Source organism: Peromyscus leucopus, chromosome 4 (genome assembly GCF_004664715.2).
Source record: "Peromyscus leucopus breed LL Stock chromosome 4, UCI_PerLeu_2.1, whole genome shotgun sequence".
Classification (NCBI taxonomy): Eukaryota; Metazoa; Chordata; class Mammalia; order Rodentia; family Cricetidae; genus Peromyscus; species Peromyscus leucopus.
In genome coordinates this window covers 13,149,645-13,162,973 of record NC_051066.1, presented here as the reverse complement: position 1 = coordinate 13,162,973, position 13,329 = coordinate 13,149,645, and positions in this window count along the sequence as shown.

The following is a 13,329-nucleotide window of genomic DNA, read 5'->3' as shown; positions in this document are numbered from 1 at the left end:
GGGGTACCCAGAGGCCAAATGATGGTTTGAGGATGCCTCTGTCTCATCTCATGCCACAGAAACCCACTGCTTCCTCTGTCAGCCTGCAGTCTTCTAAAGCCTTCTAGAAATTCCACAGAAATGACTCTTTCCAGAGTTTCTATTTCTCAATGAAAGCCTCATGCAGCATGATGCTGTCTGCAGAGGGCTGAGCATTGTTGGGTGTGAGGAAGTCTGGAGGGAGAAACTCCCTAAGATGTTTTTATGTTTAAATTGAAGAGTTTGACAAGACAAGAGACTCTGAAGATAATCTGGCTTCCTCTCATGTCCTGGCACTGATGGATAAGGATGCCATTGTGGCTTCCCTGATCTCCCGGGGCCTCCTCCTGGAAACTCAGTTGACATGGAGGCAAGCACTCCTCATGGATAAAGCTTGCATCTGGGTACTCTGCCTCCCTTTGAACAACTACAGCTCAATCTGGATCAACAATCCCTCTCAGTCTTAGAATGAAGGAATTGGACAAATTTAGATCATGTTCTTAGCCTGGTGCTGTTTGTGATTTTCTCTTCTTATGTAAGACATGTGCAGGTACCCTATAATCATCTGTCCCAAGAATGATATCTTCCATTCAAGGTCCTAGTACTATCCTGCCTGGGTATGCCCACTTATGACAGAGAGGGGTAAACCCAGACCAGGACTCTTTTTGATGCTTCAATATATCATGTCCCTTCAAATGGTACAGGGCCCTTACCCCAGGCCCTTCCTTCATCTCCTCCCATCTCAATTACTTCCTAGAACCCCTTTGCTTACCTTCCCCTTTCTATGCTTCCCCCTAATGGGTGGCTTTGCTCTCTAGCTTCTAGGAAAGTGGTACATAGTTGCCTGGGCAGGGAACATGCCTATTCCTGAAAAGAGGAAGTTGAGCCCACTGCCACCCTTCACATTCGTCAGGAACGTTATTGGCAAGTTGGAGTTCAGGATGAACATCTCGTAAGTACCTGTGCTCAGAGAGCTCTCTCTGCACTCGGCTCCATGGAATCAACACACTAACCATGTGCAGGCCCTAGACATCAACTAGACATTCGATGTCAACATGAATCCTCTTGTGTTGTTTGGACAATGGTTCAGGTGACTTTCGTAAGCACAGGAGAGATGTTCACAGGACACCAGATTCAAACAGAAGGTCCAGCGCATCACGTGCCATTCTCCTATGACACTCCCTGGAGGACTGAAGCTTTCCTTCCTAGTGGTGCTTTGCTCCCTGGAGCCCTGTAGATGCTGTGCTTATTTCTGTGCAGGCACAGAACCTCAGACCCCTCAAGATTTCACTGAGTTCCTTGTGCAGTGAGGACCCAGGTGTAGTGACAGCAGGTGCAGGAGGACTCTGTCTTCTGGGGGATACCTTTGGAGACACAGTAGCAGAATCAGGGCAAGACCTGGCCTCCTGGAGAAAATAGATTGGGCTGGCAATATACTGTTCAGAACTGGGAAGATGGGCTGTCTTCAGATATGGACCATCTTTCTGTTGCTGCCACCTGCTTTGATGTTTAGCACACAAGGATGTGACAGAGAGATTGTGGAAAGCCATGAGCTGATGCTTGGCTAGCTGCTATATGTATCAGAAGGAGGGTTGGGGTGTGTAGCTCAAAGATGACAACAGGGAAGGACAGGGCTGATGTCATGGAGAAGGCCATGCTTTTGTCTTGTGTTACAGAAAACCCATCGGGTGTATTGAGTTCAAGGTGTATATGGATAAAGTTAAACATAAACCTGGTGTCTTCAAGATCTGTGAGTGATTCGGTTTGTGTTCTTCCTTTTCTGGTGCTATCGCCCTTCAGATACATGACTTATTTATTTATTTTTCTCCACAGGGCCAGATCACCCCATCAAATTTGTGTTTGTGCGTGGGAAGGACTTCGCTATTGCCATTTATAAGGGCAATTTGAACAACAGCATTTTCACAATGCTCATAGGTACGTCTCATACAGCCTAAGATTGTGAGAGATGAGCATGATTTTGGGGGACTCTCTTACTGTAGTCCCACCTTGGGGTCTTTTCTGAGATGCTTGGGGTCTTTGAGAGAGGGGATTGTAAGCTCTTAATGAGTCTTCAGCCCTCTCTAGATGGCTACAGAAACACTAGGCTCACAACCACACCCCACACACTGAGCCCTAGCTCCTCCCTTCCTTTCTCTGTCAGCCTCTTTCTTGTTCTGTTCTAAGAGATCTACTTGGAATCATTTCCCATGGCGACACTGAGAATCATTTGGAGACAATGTGCTGTTGTCATGGTAACAGGTCCTGATCTGACAACCAGTTGGTGGAGGACAGAGTTGTACTCAACTCCTGTTGTACATAAATTGCCCCATTTTATTCAGATAGATATGAGGTACTGGAATCCACATTTATCATAATATCAAAAGAGAAGTAAGAGATAAATTGCTGAAGGAAGGTTTCATGTATAGTTTTAGTCAGTGCTAAGTAGAGAAAAATATTTTGTTATTCACTTCTTTCTTCAGATTGTTTAAAATGTAATGAGAAACTTGAACAAGGCTTAGGAAATCTCAGTGGTTAAGAGTTCTTGTTCTGGAAGCATGAAGACCTGAATCTATGTCACAAGAGTTCACATAAATAGCTAGACATGGCTGAGCATGTCTGCAACCATTATTGTGGAAGAGACAGTGGGTCCTCAGAACTGGCTAAGCAGACAATCAAGCCACATTGATGAAGGCCCAAATCAGTGAGTGACTGTGTCTCAAGGAAACAATGTTGAGAGCTATGGAGGAAGATGATTGACATCCTACTGTGGTCACCATGGTTGTAAACAGACACATTCAACTATCCAACACACACACTTGCCAGTTGGGAGCAAAAACAGGACTTAGGCATGTGTTTACTTCCTCAAGAGAGATTTTCAGTCACATTCTGGAGATCAGGTGTCCTGATCAAGCATTCCATGCTGTGTCTGTTCTCACAGAGGAGTTCTAGACATTAAAGTGCACATGAAAAGAACTTGGGTTCAAAGTTACCAGTGTTGGGTGGAAACCTGATCTCCACCATCCACCATTACCAAGCACTTAGACCCTAATTCTGGCAGCACATTTCCAGCCTCTGCTTAAATTCTCCAGTAGCTCTTCTCTCATGATCTTCTGAACATCCGGGTGCTTCCTCCTTCTCTCTAGGTCATCCTGAACACCCACAGTCCTCAACCAGTAGTCTCTGCACACAGGAATTCCAACAATGGCCTAGGAGTCCCTCAGCCTAGACATGGAGACTCTACATACACCTACTGTTGTCCTTTGAGACTGCTTGCCCCTGGTCCTCCTCCTGCTCATGAATATTCAGCTAGAGATTCTCTTTCTCTGGCTTGAAATCTCTCAGGTCCCAGAAAAAATACCTGAATGATATGTGTGTTAACTGTCTACAGTGAGAGTCTTTTCCATCCCCTATTCCAATACCCATGTGTCATGCAGGTCGCAACATGGCTCCTAAGCGAACAATACTATTGGATTTTGCAGATGTTGTGGTAGAAGTAGAACTGAAACGAAAAGACATCATCAGCCCTAGGTGTGATGGTAATGAGATTAGTATTTTGCTTATTTCTATTCATGCCATTCATGATTTTTCTGTAAGATAATGACCATACAAAAACCACTGTGAGACAACTATCTCTGTTTTTAATAGATTCCTGTGAGCTGTCCAGAGAAATTTAGTGCATGGAGAAGTACCACAAAGTCTGCACAGGACCTTGAATCTGGGACCACTGCTCTTACCCTGTCATCCTGTAGTTACAATTCTAGGTGCAAAGAGATGGCAGACTACATATCCATATCCTCTCATGTTTCAGCTTTCAGTAAAAGTGGTAAATATTCTCTTCTGTATGTGTCACGTGTGATTAAATGGTGCCTGGATTTGTTTTACTCTTGTGGGAGGAGCCACACATTCCTGAACTTGATTACCAGCACTTATGGGTCCCTATAGAAGTGATATGTCATGGCCAATAGGTCATGTTGCTCAGCTTTGGCAGGCAAAGCATCTAGAGAGAGAAACAGGATAGGAACATGCATTATGGCTAGTGAGGTTGGGAGAGGGTTATTACAATCACAGGTAAGCAGGTGTAGGTCAGCTAGTGTGGGTCAGTTTAAGAAATTTACGTTCTGGTGCCTAATGTTGGATATTTGTCCTGTTGTGAGGGTCATGGAGGTTGTAGGGTGGACTCTGTAAATTTGGAGTGCAGGGCTTGTAGGCAAGGCCTTTACTGTCTCTAGCAATTAGATAACCTAGGACTTAGTTAATCAAAAACAGAAAGTTTAAGACACAGAACTCCAGATATGCAGGAAGTCAAACACAAGTATGCTCCTCCACAAGCCCAGATAAAAAGAAAGGGAAAATTTACCTCACATCTCCACTTCAGTTACAACAAACAGTCTTCTTTTGCATACCACATATCTTTTCTCGTGGAAATATATTTTCATATAAAATGCAGATTTCCTCTTTCTGCTGTCTTCCCAAATTCAGGGAAGCAGGTGGGTTTACTGTAATGACTCAGGTCCCCCTGGGTTCACCCTCTGCATGTGGTTCCTGAAGGTCAGGCTACTATGGCCATAAAACATGTGCAGTGAAGTCAGCCCATCTGTGCCTGTCTCTTGAGTATTCCAACCATAGATTGTCAGCCAGAGTGGATTTGTATCCTCAGGAAGGAATAGAAGAGAGGACCTCAGAAGACACAGTAATAGCTCAGGATGATCATGTTCATGGATCAGGATGAAGGATGAATCCTCTTCATGGAAGTCACAGAAAGGGTATCTGTTGTGCTTTCCAACTGTCTCATACTGAGTTTCTGGGACAGGAACATGGCTGGGAGTTCCTGAGACCTGATACGTCTTGTGTTAATCAACAAACATCTTCTCATATCTGAGTATCACATACAAAAGATTGAAGTACAGTTCCACTGAAAAGTAATTAGATGAACCAAAGAATAATTTGATTGTATAATGATCAAGGGTGAAGTGGTGTTTACAGAGGCATGACTGACCTATAAGAAACCACACCACTGAAACACCTCACTGGGGCATGTATGACTAATTACCAACAGCAGTATAGAAGAAGGTTTCTTCAGTTAACCTTTTGTGTATTCCAAGATAAGAACATGTGTAGTTTGTACAGTTACATGCATCTTGAAGGGAGGTCCAGTAGGGAGTGGATGGAATCTCACCTGAAGGTGTAAGGACCCACCACAAGCTTATTTGAGGCAACATCTATAGACCTGATCTCAATGGTGTTTTTATTATCACATTTGTTGATAGAAAATGGTTGTGGATGTCATGCTTGGGGGACAGAGTTCTGCAACAGGCCATGTCAGGAGTTTTCACTGACTGAGAGTCATCATTGCTGTGGGTACCTGTTTGGAAGGAACCACGCAAAAGCGTAATCCTCATCGGAGGCTCATTCACCCTGGTGACTTTATTCCCAAAGAAACTCAAATCCCATCTGTACCATCTCTCTGGGGTGAGACAAGTGATGCTTGACTTTCTTTAGTCATTTGAACCATAAGTGTGAAAAATTACTGGTGTCTGTGATATCTGTGCATACACTTGACCTGTGAAGCCTATCTGGCATTGCTCAACCAACAGAATATAGGCCATGGGTTTTAGACAATTGGCAGGATGCTCTCCATTCAGAGTAACCCCTGATAGAGGAGAGTTGGGAAGATAATTGTGCCCTTGATGGTGTTTATCCTAGCTTAGAAGCAGAAACAGTTTCAAATAAATGGATGAGATTTTTAGGGAAATGGTTTTAAGGGTTCAGAAGCTATGACTACTGCCGGAAGAATTTCCTGGATCAGAGTGTGTTGTAAGGTGGATGCTATTTTGTGGTCATGCCCACAATGACGTCAGGAAATGTGAGGCAGAGTTCTTTTTGACTAGAGACCCAAATGTAGAAAGCAGCTCAGAAATCTGTCCACAGGGAGTCTTGCTTCTGTGATATGTTAGAAGTGAGCTGGGTCTTATTGAGATTAGATATGCATCTTGTTTCTTTGACTTTAGGAAAGCTAAACAATTATGAATGCTTGAGGTCAAAGTGGATCTTGTTCTAGTGTATTAGAGTTGTGTGTGGATCCAGAATGTGAGAGTAGTGTTGGGACTGTATAGATTCTACTTAAATTGTTCTAGTATTAATAAAAGTTCAGCAATCAGAAATTGAGATAAAAACCTGATAAATCTAAGGAACAAAAGGTGGCAATCAGCTGATCCTACTCTCCATATTTTAACCATCAAAATGACCCAGAAATATCTCCCTTTACTTCATTTCCTCTTTCAGTTCCTGTCTCTCCAACTTTCTCACTCTTCATAATATCTATTGCAAATCTTGGTCAGCCAGTTGCTGACTCTGTCCTCAATTTAAGGTGGATTTATTGGCATAGCATGATGGTAGTTTGAATGATTATCCCACAACATTTCCCCATTTTTGTCTGGATGAAAGGGAAAGGTCCTAACTCTTCCCCCCCCCCCCGAGACAGGGTTTCTCTGTGTAGCTTTGTGCCTTTCCTGGGACTCACTTGGTAGTCCAGGCTGGCCTCGAACTCACAGAGATCCACCTGGCTCTGCCTCCCGAGTGCTGGGATTAAAGGCGTGCTCCATCACCGCCTGGTAGTCCTAACCCTTACATAGTAAAACTGTTTACAATAAGAACAATTATCAAGCAAAAAATACATTCATAATGTCTAATACATTAATATTTTGGAAAATATTAAAAAAAAATACTCCTATCTTGGTGAGCACAAAGTTTTGTATTTGATTTACTTCCTATAAAACTACAGAAAACTATATCTGTAACTATCTAATTTTCAACCCCATCAGAGACCTGAAAGGGTTATAATATTGCCTGATTAAACAGAATTTGCAGGGCTATCAACTTCCAAAACTAAAAAATAACAACAACAAAAAAACCAACAGCAACATCTGACTGCCTAGACAAGCACCTCAAGTTTCCTCTGGAACATTGGGGTATGCATTTTTGGCCTCCAGGCCTAAATATCTGACAGACTTTTCTGTGAAGCAAGAATTTTGAAGGACTGTCCTACCTTGTCTTGGCAATTTTGACAGTTGCCTTCCTTTGTGTTCTGCTTGTCCAATTTGGACAGCATATACCAGCAGTCGAGGCAAGGACAGTTCCTTTGCTCAGTGACTAACTTTGACACAAAAGGAAGTAAACTCTATGGAGATTCTTTAATGCCTGTCATCCTCTTTCAAAGTAAATTCTTGCTACCTTGATCAAATGTGTTTCCCCGTCAAGAAAAGCCTTGTGTTATTGCCCTTTTAAATTACATATTATGTAGGTTTCTGAAGTGTTTGAAGGCCATCTATTTAAAACATGTCTCTGTTTGATCTTGAAAACATACCTAACATGACTAGAAGTTTGATTTTTATAGATGACTGACTACTAACCTCTAATTTTTTGTTATCCTAAATAGGTTTCAAGGAATAGAACTTAACATTACATTGTTAAATGAGCCACACAAGTACAACACCTTAAACAAGAAATAGAAACATATAATGTAGTATAACAAAAATAACTGTAAATTTGTATCAATATGCACAAATACCTCAAGCAAGGGTATAAAAATACATACAGTATAACAAAAGTAACCTTAAATTGTATCAACATACAAAAATCCATACCAATGTAAAATATTTGAGACTAGTAGTTGCTTTTTTAGTTTTAATGTAGGTTCAATAATCTACCCTTTTATCCTATCTTCTCTATATCCCCCTTTTTTTATTTTCAGAAGAAGATCCATGAATCTAATATCCCTTGTTTAGTTTTCTCCCTGACCATGACCAATGACAAGTTGTAACCAACCCCCCTAAACAATGACAAAAATCCATCAAACAACTAAAAAACACTCAGCACACCTCTTGGGTATGTGGGCAACTTGTTCCTTCTGTTTGGGTGGTGACAGTGTCTTCAGGGGATCCTGAAATAATTGAGGTAAAGATCAAGACCTGGGAGAGCTACTTGTTTTCCATTGTGTATATGATTGGAAAGTGCAAGCTTTATCTGAAGTCCTGGCTGTAGTCTATGATGCTGGACCAACTTAGCTACCTGTCTTGACATTGTCATGAGCAAATTGTAGACCAAAGCTGATCTTTGTGTCATGTTTGTCAGCTTAGTGGCATTACTACAATCCAGGTGGAATCATCCTTTTTTGTGGGGCCCCATCATCATTTTGGAGACTTCAAAGGCCATTGTTTTTTGTTTTTGTTTTTCCCCAGGTTGTAAGTAACTTTTTTTCTACTCACTCCACATGCTATCCTCAAACCCCCCTCCTCCCTCCTCCCACTCCCAGCCCTCTTTCCCAAGCCACCCCACATCCCCACATCTTCCAAATCTAGGTCTCCCATGGGGAGTCAGCAAAGCCCAGCACACTGAGCCCAGGCAGGTCCAAGCCCCTTCTCACTGCACCAAGGCTATGCAAGGTGTCACACCACAGACACCAGGTCCCAGAAGCCTACCCATAGACCAGGGATATATCCCGACCCCCCTGCCTGGGTACCCCCCAAACAGTTTGAGCCAACCAACCGTATTCCATATCCAGAGGGCCTAGTCCAGTCCCATGGGGGCTCCACAGCCACCAGTCCACAGTTCATGGGCTTCCACTAGTGTGGCCAGTCATCTCTGTGTGTCTTCCCATCATGATCTCGATGTCCCTTGCCTGCAGTATCTCTCCTCTCTCTCATCAATTGGATTCCTGGAGCTCAGCCTGGTGCCTGGCTGTGGATCTCTGTATCTGCCTCCATCTGTCACTGAACAAAGGCTCTATGATGACAAGTGCTGTGGATGATTGTTTGATAAATAAAACACTGATTGGCCAGTAGCCAGGCAGGAAGTATAGGTGGGACTAGAGAGAGGAAAAAGGAAAGGACAGGAAGGCAGGAGGGGGAGACACCAGCTGCCGTCCAGAGAGCATCGTGTAGAGGCAACAGCCATGGAACATGGGGTGACATATAGATTAACAAAATTGGGCTTAGTATAAGAGTAAGAGCTAGATAATGGTAGGCCTGAGCTAATGGCTGAGCAGTTTAAATAATGTAAGAGTCGGTGTGTTTATTTTATAAGTGGGCTCTGGGACTGGCAGGGCTTGGTGGGAGCTGGAAAGAAACTCCCCAGCTACAGTTAGGTTATTTGCTAGGCTGGTCACCAGAGTAGACCAGTCCAGGCACCTTCTGGATCACTGCCAGCAGAACAAGGTGGGGTTAAACTTGTGGATTCCTGAGAGCCTCCCTAGCACCCTGCCTCTTCCTATTCCCATGATGTCCTTATCTATCATGGTATCTTCCTCCCTGCCCTCCCACTCTGTCCCTGTTCCAGCTTGACCGTCCCATTTCCTATATTCTCATCCCCCACTCCTCACTCTCTGCCATCCCCCCCCCAGTTCACTCATGTAGATCTCATGCACTTCTCCTTCACAGGATCATCCATGTGTTCCTCTTATGGTCTCAAAGGTCCTTGTTAAGAATGGTCACAAATCACTGTAAAAATCTTAGCCATTTTAAATGTCACATGCAGCAGATCTCAAACTGTTTAAATGTCCACAATCTACAAAATACACCTGGTGTACACAAACTTAATTCCTAGTTACCTGCTTCAAACTGAAGACTAAAATCTTGTACAGAAAGGCAGATGAAGCCTACTTCTAAAATTAGTAAATACTCTATATGACCACTAATATATGACAGAAGTTTAAAACAAATAAATAAACATTTATAAATTTTAAGATAATATTTATACCCTAAGGAAAGTTTTGAAGAGTCTAAAATAAAGGATTGTGAGATTAGTGACATGAAATAGTCCCTTAATTTTGGATTTCTTCTGTCTCCTATCAGGTGGCTTTCTGACATGAGACAGAGACCATGGATTTTCCTCTAATATGCATTCTTGGGTTTAGAGAAGGAGAGAGACACACTCCAACCCCAAAGCCAGCTTTAAATTTTAGTTAAGTTGGGAATACAAAAAGACCATTTGCCTTATTTGCCTGTAGAGAACAGTAGAAACAAACATTTGAGAAGACATGAAAATTCTGTTGGAACTGTGTTATAAAATTAAGCCAATTTATTCTTTCTTGGGGCATTTTTCTCTGCATAACTTGTCCTTCTTTAGATGTCTTATTTGTCCAGTGGTATTCAGATTCTATAGATGGATGGTTTTATTCTCCTGGAAAGACAAAAAGAGGACAAAAAGAAAACGCTGCACCAACTCTACCTTTGGGGAAGTTCCTTTTTTTGGCAGCTTACATTTGATCAAATGGAAAACATATGTCAGTCATATAAGTTAATTTAGATGGAATGGCTATGCAGTTGAGGCACTACAATCTCTCTCTTAATCAAGAGTACTCTCCTATTTGAATCAAATCTTTATCTATGTTGATGGTATCCATAGTGTTTCTTCTCCTGTAGAAACAAAAGCAAAACCTCTTCTTCAATGTAACACATATCCTGATTTCCATTCTGAGGTCAACACATATTTTAAATATATAGGCTGATTTAATTCAGTAGTTTTTTTTCATTGTCCAATGTCTCTCCATAGTTGTTGTTCCTTTTTCAGATACATTTAAAAATTAAAGTTAATAAAACATTGTGCTATCTAACTCTGGAGGCCTTTAATATCCCTTTCTGTTTATTTAGTGTATCTTTTAAAGTGAGATTAGAATTTCTTATAATTGCTTGTCCTGTAGGATTATATGGTAAACCTGTAATATGTTTTATATTTTAATATCCAAAAAAAAACCCCTTTTATTTGGCTAGAGACATATGATGGAGTATTGTCAGTTTTCAATTGTATAGGTGTCCCCCTGATGGCCATATTTGTAATAAATGTTATTACAGAATCTGGCTTTTTAGAACTCAAAACAGTTGCCCATTGAATTGCTGAAAATGTATCTATGTAATGGTCCACATAGTTTAATTTTCCATGCTCTGCAAAAAGAAAGACATTCATTTGCCAATTTTCAATTTTTGAGTCCCCTTTGGGTTACTTCCTACAGATGCTAGAGTTTGGTTATACAGAGACCAAGTATGACATTTCCATATAGTTTCTTTGGCTTGCTGTCAAGTGATAAAGAACTCTATCTTCAAAACTTTGATTTAACATGGTGTTTTTTATGAAATTATGAGGTTTCTAGCATATTTCCTACTAATAGCTGATCAATTTGGTCTTTACTTTGTGCTAGAGGGTCTGGTATGCCCATAAGTGATCTGATATGTGCTATACATAACAGATGATTTCTATTCCTGATTATTTCTTGGATTGAATAAATAACAAAGTTAATTCTGAATCATCTGGAATAAGTTTAGTGATTTCAATATGTACAACAACTCTCTGCACACTGAGAGTCAGTAACTATATTAACAGGTTCTAGAAAATCTAATAATACCATGAAAATAGCATATAATTCTGAACTTTTAACTGAATCATAAAGCCTTTGAGCCACTTATTATTTACTTTTCCCGACTTATAACCTGCCATTCCTGATTTGTTTTCATCAATATAGAATATAGGGGCTCCTGATTTCTGTTCCCTGTATAATGTGAAGAATTATCCAATTAGTTCCTTTTATAAATTGAAGTTTCTTGCTTTGGGGATGTTTGTTACTAATCTCTCCACAAAATTACTGCAAGCTCTTTGTCAATATTCATTTTCCATATATAATGAGGCAATTTCAGCATTAGTAAAAAGTATCACAATTGCTGCTGGCTCTATTCCTGCTAATTGATGAAGTCCCAACTTTCCTTTCAGAATCAATTCAGAAATCTTTTTAACATAGGTCTTTACTTTTTACTCTGTTTGTGCAGTAAAAATATTCATTTTAAGATATTATCTTCTCTCTGCGTAAGAATTCCCATGGGAGAATTACAGAAGGTAAAATAAGCAGGGTACAATCAAACTCTGGATCCAAGTGATCTATGTTACATGTTCATCCTATAATTTCTCCTATACCAAAGCCAATTCTCTCTCAGCCTCAGGTGATGATTTTCTTGGACTATGTAAGTCCTTATCACCTTGTAAAGGTTTGAAATAAATTATTTAGTTCTTGAGTTGTTATTCCAATTGTGGGCCATAGACAGTTAATATCTCCCAGCAGTTTTTGAAAGTCATTAAGAGTTCATAATTGATCTCTGCTGATTTATACCTTCTGTGGTTGAATTTTTTGTAAACCTATCTTATATCCTAGGTAATTAATAGAATCCTCTCCTTATATTTTTCAGCAGCAATTTGTAATTCTCTGCAAAACAAAAATTTTTTTTTCCTTTCAACCTTTTTCTAAGGTGTCCCAGTCTGAATCAGCTAGTAAGGTATCATCCATTAATGAGAAATTATATATTGAAGAAACTAAATATTATTTCCAATGCCTGTTGTACAAAATATTGACAGAAGATGGGGCTGTTTCACATCCCTTGTTGAAAACTTTCCATTGATACCTTTTAATAGGCTTGGAATTATTATAAGTAGGCACTTCAAGGCAAACTTTTCTCTATCCTGTGCTTGTAAAGCTATAGTGAAGAAATAGTCTTTTAAATCAATCACTATAATAAGCTGTGCTTTAAGTAATAAAGAGAGCAAAGGAATTCCAGACCCATGGGCTGAATTACCTTATTTATGGCTCTTAAATCAGTTAACATTCTCCATTTTCAAGATTTCTTTTTAATGACAAATATAGGAGAATTTTAAGGCCTGGTCAATTCTTCAATATGTTGAGTATTTAGCTGCTCCTGTACCAGTTGTTCTAGTGCTTGTAATTATGCTGATATCAAAGGCCATTGTTCCACCCACACAGGTTTGTCGGTTAACTATTCTAAAGGTAGGACTGTTGCTACTTTTGAAATATCACCTGCTGTTGTGCCCTGTTTATGTACAACCTGAATTGTCTGTGACTGTTCATTATACATTTTAATATTTTTCTCAGAAGCATTCTTTATTTAATGGTTTGTTTCTGAGACTGGAGCAATGTTAATCTGTGTTTTTTATTGCTGCAACAAATCCCATCCCCATATATTCATTGCTATGTTAGCATAATATTGTTTTAATTTTCTTAGCTCCATACACTTGATGCATCCTGCACTTTGTTTTATATGAGACAAAGTTCCAATACCAAAAGCTGAACACTTACCTTGTGAAGAGGCCAATTTAGATGCCAAAATTTTGGCGAAAATTTTGTCACATCTGCACCTATATTTATCAAACCCTCAATTTTAATGCCATTTTATATTTTTTAGCTTTTGTTTGTGATCACTTATAGCAGTTTGACAAAATACTTGTTTTCTGGTATTTTCTGATCTTTTTCTTGTATTT